This window comes from Clupea harengus, chromosome 12 (assembly GCF_900700415.2).
Source record: "Clupea harengus chromosome 12, Ch_v2.0.2, whole genome shotgun sequence".
In the NCBI taxonomy this organism is placed as follows: Eukaryota; Metazoa; Chordata; class Actinopteri; order Clupeiformes; family Clupeidae; genus Clupea; species Clupea harengus.
In genome coordinates this window covers 17,089,275-17,099,538 of record NC_045163.1, presented here as the reverse complement: position 1 = coordinate 17,099,538, position 10,264 = coordinate 17,089,275, and positions in this window count along the sequence as shown.

The following is a 10,264-nucleotide window of genomic DNA, read 5'->3' as shown; positions in this document are numbered from 1 at the left end:
TCCATCTGGCTTTGTTGAACTAACAGAACTGAAAATACTAGTAAATACACCACGGTGTCTTGCCAATGCTATTCACTCACATATTACGTTATGAATGAAAACTCATACATAATCTGGCAAAATACACGATAAATTAAAGTAGCATACAGTAAATATTTCCAATGCTTCAATGTCTATAACACTGCTAACTTATAGTAGATAGTCTTATTATAACACGCTCCGATAGGTGTACCTCTGATTTAGACCAGGAAATCGTGGCATCAGAATAGTACAACCAGGGATATCAGGTTAGGTCTAACGTAACACTGTGCGGATGAGTGGATTTCCAGGGAAGGCAGCAGGCAGTCTTTGTCCTGAAGCTGACGAACATGTTCCCAAAGTGTTACTTTTACAGACAAATAAGTGAAGGAAGAGTGGTACATGTGCAGCTATGTGTTTAAAAGTAGATGAGTGATAATTTGGGGGTTTTGGGGATGTAGGGGATGTGACAGTGAAGACAGCAGTGCTGACAGAACAGCTTTGGGAAATAATAGATGAGCACCAATTTGGTGGTTTTGGGCTATACAGAATAAGTGTTGACAGGGATGTTTTTAATCTATAAAGAGATTAGTGATGATGTGGTTATTTTTGGGTACATAAAATGATGGGAGGTGAAATTGAACTGTGGGGCCATGACAGCTGTTTTCCGTTTTGTGGGTACATTCAATTCAATTCAATTCAATTTGATTATTTTTAGCGCCAATAATAATTAACAAAATTGTCCCATGGCGCTTCACAGAGCCCAGAGCCTGAACCCCTGGGGTTAGAGCAAGCAATACGGTGAGGGTGGCAAGAAAAAACTCCCTTTTAACAGGAAGAAACCTTGAGCAGAACCCAGCTCATAGGGGGGAGACCCATCTGCTTGGGCCAGAGAGAGAGATATAAAAAGAGGGGGCCAGGAGGAGAGCATACATGCAGCATATATACATGCATACAAGATGACATGACATATACAAGATGGTTCATACATGATACATGCAAGATTGATAGCATCCGACAGTGGAGATTGTTAAGCCTTATATGCATAAATGTAATTATAGGTTATGGTGATGAGGAACAATGTTATCAGAGCCATCAGCATTTGCTGGCAAACATCCTACTATATAGGAAAGATCAGAGACAAGTTAGTAAACAGAATATCAGTCATACACAAAAAAGATTTCCCATCCACATCTCAGTGTTTGAACGATGCACTGCCTAATTATCTAAACATCAGTTTCATTATACTATGGCATGTCACAGTCTATCCAGGGTAAGGGGTGGAAGGGCTGGAGGGGAGGAGTACGAATCTGGGTTAGGGTATGGGTAGGGATTTGATATGAACCCAGGTTAGGTTATGGTTAGGTTAGGTTAGGATACGAACCCTGGGCACCCTTATATAAAAGATGAGTATTAAGACGGTGTTGTGGGGATATAAAGAGATTGGGGTATATGTTTTGGTGCTGGTGTTGCAGCTACATATATAAAGACATGGGGATGGGGATAATGTGTATATGCTTTAGTGTTGTGGGTAAATAATTATATGGGGGTAAATAAATTGGTTTGGTGTTATGGGTACATAATGAGGGCAGATTAGGTAGTTTTGATATTGTGGGTATATGTTTATGTGGGTATTAGATGGTTTAGTGTTGTGGCATCTGGGGTTCAAGTGTTTAATCTAGTAGACATAACTATATGGGGGTATGCTGTAGTTCTAGGGTTGTGGGTATATAAACATATGGGGGTAGATGATGTGGTTTTTGTGTGGGGCTGGGTGAAGATGCTGTGGCATGGGTGAGGCAGGGCTGGTGGGGAGAGCAGGTGGGGAAAGGTGTCCCTGTTGCGGCAGAAAGCCAAGAGAAAAAGAGAGTGAGAGAGAGAGAGAGAGAGAGAGAGAGAGAGAGAGACTCCCCCCAGACTCTTTAACCTCAGCCACCACTCCTCTCACTCTCCCAGTTGCCTGGCAACACACCAGCCACTCTCAAAGAATTTTTCTATCTTTTTACTCTGTCTTTCTTCTTCTCTCTCTCTCGTTCTCTCTCTCCCCCCGAAGTCAGGGGGCACGGAGGAGAGCTGGAGTAGCAACGTGTAGCCCCAGAATCCCTGATTCTCTCCCCATTTTCCAAGCTGACCACGGGGAACCGGAAGTTAATGACTACAGGGGCCGAACACTCAGGGTTCAGGGAACAGAGATACCATCAGTGGAAAATATATGTCAGTTTCCATCATGTTTTAAAAATCAATGCCATGTTTGCAATCATCAAAACTATTGAATGTCCCATTACACCATCACAGCACTATTAGCATGGTAGTAAAAGACGTTGTAAAGACACCGTTAATGTGTTTTTCCAGCAAACCGCACATTACACAAAATTCCTCCTAGATGCATTTATACTTAATAGCCATGAAAGTGCATCAATAAGCTAACTGCAGCTACAGGAAGGTGTTCTTAGTGTTCAGTTGTTAGTTGTTTTGTGCAGTGAGCTGTATCAGGGAAGACTATGACGAGAGAGGCCTGGGGGATGTTGTCCAGTCTGTTGTGGCTGTTTGTCCACTCCTGCCGCGTGCCTGACCACCTCTCCATGTTTCATCTCTGATTGCTTAGGAAGGCAAGATGGAAGATCTGACTGAAAACCCCATTGAAAAACTATTGAGATAACAGTGTCTGCCCAAAAAAGACATTGATGCTATTGAGGAAATCAATGGCACAGCTTGCCCACAGGCACGTATTATTTTCACAGATTTCTATAAAATGTATCCCACCAAGACATATATTCTATAATACATATGGATAACACTCATATGGAGAAAATCTATGCAGCCATTTTAACAGAACACATCCACTGGCAACAGATTAAAAAAAATAGACTCTGTTTCCTTGACTCTGAACCATTGCCAGTGGGACAGAGGTTTTACTTTTGTCCTACATGCTCTCAACCTCACACTAATGCCGATGAGTGGCTTTTAAATGGACTTCCCTGGGCCTCCGTAAGTGTTTGATTATTTTAATGGCTGCCTAAATTATTCAGCGAGTTCACTGAACTTCTCTTCCTCATCCTCAGGTGCCCCATCATGGGTACCACTGAAACCGTATAATTTAATGTTTCAGAGTAACTGTAAATGAGACGACTTCAGAACAGAGAGATTGACATCAAATCGTTGTCATTTTCAGCAGAATTATTAAGCACACTAAGGAGAATACCTATGTCAGCTGTCGTAAGGTAACAGTAAGTTACTGACTTCATGAAAAATAGTCTCAAGTAAAATAACTCACTCATTTTGGAAAATCCTCTGATATAGATTTCGCTGTGAGCCTAAATGTCTGAATTTAAAACATTTCCCACATGCACAAGCACACACTTATAGACAGACACTTATAGACACACACTCTCGCACGCACACACATTCATCATTCATACAGGCATAAACACAGATACACATATACACACACACCTTTAATCAGGACAGGAGGGGTCAAGGATTAGAGTATCTTTATGGTTTTCAAAGGGGACTGGAGGGGAGATACGAGATGACTGGCATTTGAGATCAAGCAGGAGAGGAACAGACCCCTGGTGCTTAACAGGGTAACATCCATGGGCAAGAGTGGGAAGCTTTTCATTTCATCCAACTCAATTAGCCTACCCCCTCCACACACACAACACACACACACACACACACACACCCCTCCTTCTTCTGCGTGCTGAAGAGGTGCTTAACTGAAATAAAAACATGCCCTTCAGTCGAACCAGTCTGATACTAGTGGCACAGCACAGTGCAGCCTGCCTAGCTATCTTAACCCAGACTCATGCTGTGGGCTTGAGATGCCTTCATTGGGGTGAGCTTATTTAAGGATTCTCCTTGGCTCCATTGTTGCCCCCTTTCCCCCTCTTTTGCCCCCCTAGCAAGGCAGTTTCATTGCCCACCCCGCAGACTCGGGCTCCTCTCTCCCGCTGTTCCTTTCATGAACTGGGTTAAACATTTATCTGTGAATGGGGCAAGCGCAGTGGCATGGCAAGGGAACGTCTCCCACTGCTTCTGCCGGCCGGCGTGCCAGACAACAACCTGTTCAAGCTCGGATAAGCCCCGCAGACCTTCCCACAGTTAGCAAACTGGCTGCCCGGCTGCCACAAACAGATTCACTGCTTCAGAAATACCTCCAGTTAACTGGCATGTGGGTTTCAAAACTATTTGACACATTTTTTTTTTTTATTGGCCATGAAGGATTCTTTAACAAGTGCTTAATGGAAATTCATCATGGTCAGAAGATGTAAAAAGTGTGAATTTTTAAATGACAAATGTGTGTTGTTCAGCCTATTCTAGAATGTGTGATGTTGATCTCATTTTTGAGTCTAAAGTTCATTACCGCAGGATTTTTTATTACATATTACACTAAAAATGAGACCTCAAAAATTAAGCCTGGGGCAGTCTGATTAAACATACTCTCCCTCTCAAAGGGGCAATTAAGACGAGGGAGACTCGTGGTTCACGTCCGCCATGATTTCCACAGAATTCCCGCTCTGAAATATTCCTGAAAAGAAACGTGAAAAGGCGACCGCGGCCAGTCTCTTCGGGTCCAAATGAGCAATGAAATGCGCTAAGGGAGCACCCCCGAAGAAAAAGGGGGAGGTGAACTCGACTCCTTCAGAGAGAAGCATGAAAGGATCAAATGGTTTCGCTTTAAGGAGGAGGATTCGAGGCCCGAGGGCGGGCTCTAGCGGATGATTTATTAGAAGAGGACGGCGCTGGGCTCTTTCTGCGCGCGTGCATGAGCATAAAAGACATGCCATGGAATGAACAATTTAAAGACGATTAGGCGCTAGACTATCAGGATTGACTCTAAGCGCACTAGACACTTTCCTTTAACAGATATTGAGTGCAAGAATCTAGACAGCCATTTTATTATATTGATAAAACGCTGAACATTGCGTCAGAAACACCTGTCAATGTGTTTAAGACTGACGTGGATAACATTATGCAGTGAAGCTTTACTGTAGTTGTTGGTCAACAATGTTTGTTGGTAAATGAAGTCTAATGCTTTACCTCATATCCTAAGTTGAGAGAGGAAAATGGTACTATTATGTAAATTTAGACAATATTATAGGCATAATTATTGACCCTTTGAACATTATATGTGAACTTTTTAACATATCCTAAGCGCCCGTTTGTCCATATTTTAAATTCCATGTATATGTTTGTGAGGCTATGTAATTTGAGTTAAACAATTCAAAGAACTAGGCCAATTACTATTATGTAATGGTATCTCCAATTCCACCTGTCACTAAATGATATACATTGCCTAAGAATCACCCCAACTTTAATATAACACACTACCGTGTTTTTTCCCTCTAAAAAGATAGCACAATCCCAGTTCAAGCTTAACTTTACGTGTCAGCAACAAGAGTGACAAAATATAGTCTATCACAAACGAAGCTGCAAAAGCATATATTTCCTTACTGTCTTTCAATGAAAGCAAAACGAAGTAAACTGATCTGAATCTAAACCAAATCATTTTGCGTTTATAAAAATCAAGACACTTTTTAGACCATTACAAAATGTAATGTGGTCTAATTAACGAAATGGGGTTTAAAAGCACTAATGGCAATGACAGTTTAACCAACAAAAATAACATGCTCATTGTACTTTGTTGTACTGTGGTGTGTACATAAGTACAACACATACATTTTACTAATCTTGCCGTATAAGAGCAAATGCATTATATGCAAGTGCCTTGTTACGGCGTTGCACTTGTTCTTGCCACACACACAAAAAGCCAGTCCAGAAAACAAACGTCATGCAGTGTTGACAGTACGTTTTGGCGCTGAATAAACAGTGTAAGGATTGTAATCTCTTTTGGGGAGAAAATGGGGCTGTTGTATCTTTAAGAGGCTGCTGGTCCCTCGCTCGCAGCTGCTGGCTTGTGTGCTATAGAAGACAGTGGAGATTCATTACTTCTACAGCACAATGGACATTTATCACCCTGTGGTGTTATTCAAATTCAGTACCAAGCGAAGATCATCCCCACTCCCTCTCGCCGTCCATCGTGGCAACACCGGTATTGTTACGAGCGCTCAAGAAAAGGCTTCAGAGCAGCGAGTTAGCTAGTGCCATTCCATAAGAACCGTCCCAGCAAGTCAATGCCAGGGTCTGCGAGCTCTTCGACCTACCCAAGGCATCCCTCCTCTGCTCGCCTTTTACCATTTTCTCTGCGTGCTCTAAAGAGAGGATACAGCGCTCGTCGTGGGAATAGAAGGGGAGCGCGCAGGACAGCTCCTTTTTCATCACTGATTCATACTAACATCTATGGAACGCGTCTTTGGCTTTTAACCTCACCTTAAACTCTAAGTCGTTAGCGTTTTGTTGTTGTCGTCCGAGGGCTATAGTGTTTTTTTTTTCAGAAATGTTTAACGTCTTTGCAAACGCCAGATGATTAGACCCTTTTGCTGCTCTTCTGGTGACGCGATGTGGAAACTACATGAATGTGCGCCTTACAGGTGCAGCCATGGAAAAGCGCAGGCTTGAAAGCAGAACTTGGACTTTTAGGACGGTCTTCAAAACTAGTTCGATTTTCTCTTTCAGTCTTCAGATTTATTCATCGTACAAGTGCTGAAAAGAGGGTGAATTGTTCGAAGATTACGAAGAGCTGCTGTTTGGCGCCACGGAATGACAAAAAGTGCCTTTACGGTGCTTCTTCTATATTTTCGTATTTATCTCTTCTTGAATTAGATAAGGAGCAGGGGATATATATTTTTATAATCGCACCAACAGACTTGTGTGTGTCCGTATTGCTTGGAAGTGTACGGATACAGTTTATGTTGGGTATAGCTTTCATGTAGGCCTACATGTTGAAAGGAAGCAGGGTAGATGCTTAGTTGCTTTATAAGCAAATAAGGTTTAACATTTACTTGTTTTAATAAGTGGCACCATAGAATAACTGATACCTGAACTATTTTTAAATACTGTTTTACAGCAATCGAAAATGATTTCATTACAGTTCAGATCGGTTTTAAACCAGGGATTATTTACTTTACAAAGTAGATTTTTGATCATCTACGAGTTATGTGGGTTTACGCCACATTATTAGGATAATTTAGAAATATACATCTTGTTTCATTTCGTGGTCCAACGAGAAGAGGTTGGTCTTTCATAGAAAAGAAATTGTGTTAAAATGATAGCAGATCATTGCATGTGATGTTATTTTCTTTGAAGCGGTTAAACTCCTCTATGTTTAATGCTCTCCCAGCGTGGTTTAATGACTGTGTAAAAAGAGCATCTAAGAGCTCCAGGACCTGATTGTCCAAACGCAATTCTTGTGAAATGTAAATTTAACCCAAGAATTGTGACTGGACATCTGTTGCTGGTGACTCCTCTTCATCTGCCTTTGAACGAAATATAAGCCCTCTTTCTTTTCAAGCAGGCCATAGCCTACGTTTGTGAGACGACACAATAAGTTTAAGAGGATGCATATATTTTTCACAGTACTTCTGTTTTCATGCAAGGCCAACAGGATGTTTAAGGAATTCTTCTGTAATTGGAGCAACAGTGATGTTTGATAGCAAACCTTTTCAGAGAAAGGGGGAAATAAACCAACATTTTGAAATTGAACCACTGCTTTACGTATTTACATTTATGTTCTCAGAGTGTAATCACGATATTAGCACATGCATTCAATTGCTTCCATTTTTTTTCAATGCCTAGATTTGGTTTAGGCTATTGATATATTGAACGAGGACTGCAAGTTGCTCAATAGTAATTGAAACAGTAATAGACATGACGATAGCTGTTTACGGGAAAGAGGCCTAGAGAAGCCGTAAATGAAAAAGATGGAAGGGAAAAAAGGGCCAAACAAAAGCGAGCACGAGCATCAACTGCAGTGGACTGTGATGTTCTCTGCGGTGTATTTAAAAATTCGAGTTTGTTTTGAGTATGTGTGTGTGCAGGCCATGTCAGGGAAAAATGAAAGTTGTGAATTGCCTGCTAAAAGTTGTGTCTTCAAACAGGTACATACATTTCCAGTACATTTTATGGGTTTAGGTATTTTCTTATGCATTTGGAAGAATTTCATGGCAGCTTGGGAAACATTATTATTTTATACATGGTGACAGTTTGGTGACAGATTCGTATTACTTATCTACATTTTGGATGTTTTTTTGCTGTTGTTGTTTTTTCAACATAGTACTTAATATTCGTATTTATAATATTTAATCTCAATGTATTTTTTTCATGTCTATTTAAAAGTAGGTTAACGGCTCTCGATCCAACAATTACAGGTTTCTGAGATATTGTTGTAGAAAATTAAGAAATAGAATAAAAGAGCTTAATTTGGTATTCTAGAGAGTCAATTGATTTGATTGGTAACCAAAAGTACCACTTGTTCGAATCAATAAACTGCTAATTACACTACAAATGCAGTCCAGTGACGTAGGCCTAGGACTCCATGAGAGAGACCCGACAGTATTTGGAAAGGGAGAGAGAGAAAGACAGAGAGGGGGCAGCAGCTATGCTGTCCCGAGGATGGTGTGATGACGTTAGAAGGCAAAACACTAGGGCCTGAAAATTAGGCCTGAATCACGTGCATCAGGGGAGACAAGTCCGTTGAGAAATGTGTCCTGTACAGTTGTATGAAAGTAGTCTTACCTCATATCTATATTCAGATGCTGATTTTTTTATTCTTAAATCCATAATTCATAAATGTCATTTTTGTTTTATATTAATTCATATGAATTTTTCATAGAAATGTTTTCATAACTTGAATGTAGCCATAATTTGTAAAAAAAATCGGTGATATTGTGCTACTGTAAATGTGAATTAAGGCCGAGATCGCAAAATCAACAAACCATCAAGATTACTTAAATACAAAGTAACAACTGAATCAATATAGCAGTCAATTAGTTGTTTATCATAGTACGAACTGTACTTCTCGGTTAAGAGTTGAGATATGCAAAAAACAATCGGAGCAGCACCAGACTAACATAGGTGAGATATGGGCCAACGTGTGTGGTTTCAGGAGACCTTTACATCCAGGTTTTTCAAAAGGCTTGTTTGTTTTGATCCTTCGTGAAGGCATACATCACCTGGCCAACGACATCGTTAGCTGGCGATTTTAACGATAAACTGTGGATTCCCTAGACAAGGTTAATAAAAATAAAGCCTGTATAATGGCAATGCTCTCATATTGCAACTCTCGGATAAGTAATTGCTTATTCTGACTCAAGGTTGTACAGTGCAGTCAGCTGCCCCATTAGCAGAAATATATCTCATACGCAACCTTTAAGCACTGTAATAGGATAATAATAATAATTTTCTTTGGCGGACCTTGGAAGAACAGAGCGTACGAAGCTGTTAAGCTACTAGCACCAGTATCGGTAGCCTACCTGAGTGACACAGGGTGACTATAGTGTGGACAGAAGATAAAATGCTATGGGGTGTTCAAGATAAAAGGCAAATGAAAAAAAATCTTGGTTTACAGGCAGTTTACAGATATGCACAAAAACAAAAATGTCAATTTTATGACAAGGAAAATAGCTTGCAAAATTGCAGATAGCACCAGCAAATACTACAAACACCTCGGTGTTTGTGACGACTAAATTAAGACTCTAGTGATGGGAGAATTCACTTTTTTCTTGTCTAAAAAAATCAGGAGCGTCCAAACAGAAAATACACCCAGTTCTTTTTAGAGTCCTAGCTTTATATATATTATAGCGTACGATACCTTGTGGTTATTGTAAAGTGTTCTTAGAACAAAATGTTAGGCTCCCTGAGATGAAAGCGCAACCTAATTAGATAGCCCTACGGCTTTTGTGTCAGCCTAAGTCAAGTGCACTTAAAGGGTAATACCAGGCATAGAGGACTGAATTAAGAGACACTTATATTTACATTCGTAGTAAACGCCACCATTGTATGATTGAGGCATTAATGATTTAGGGAGCGGGGTGGATTTGGGGGGCGCAGGTGGTATGGGCCCATTGGTTGGCGCAGCCTTGCACATTATAGCCTAGAGATATTTGTATTCGTCCCTGTCACAACTGCATAGCAGACAGGCCTATGCTGTAGTCTTACATGATGTGAGGATAGGATGCCGCCTGTTTACACTCGAAAACATGAGGTTTTCTGTATAGGTTACGTGTAGGACCTAATTGGAATTCGGCTAATTGTGGACCAGTCAGTGGATTCCTTGGTTAGACAATGGTCAGTTTATATGGTCTACATTAAAAATCATAGGGCCAGATAAAAATGACTGAAATTCCTG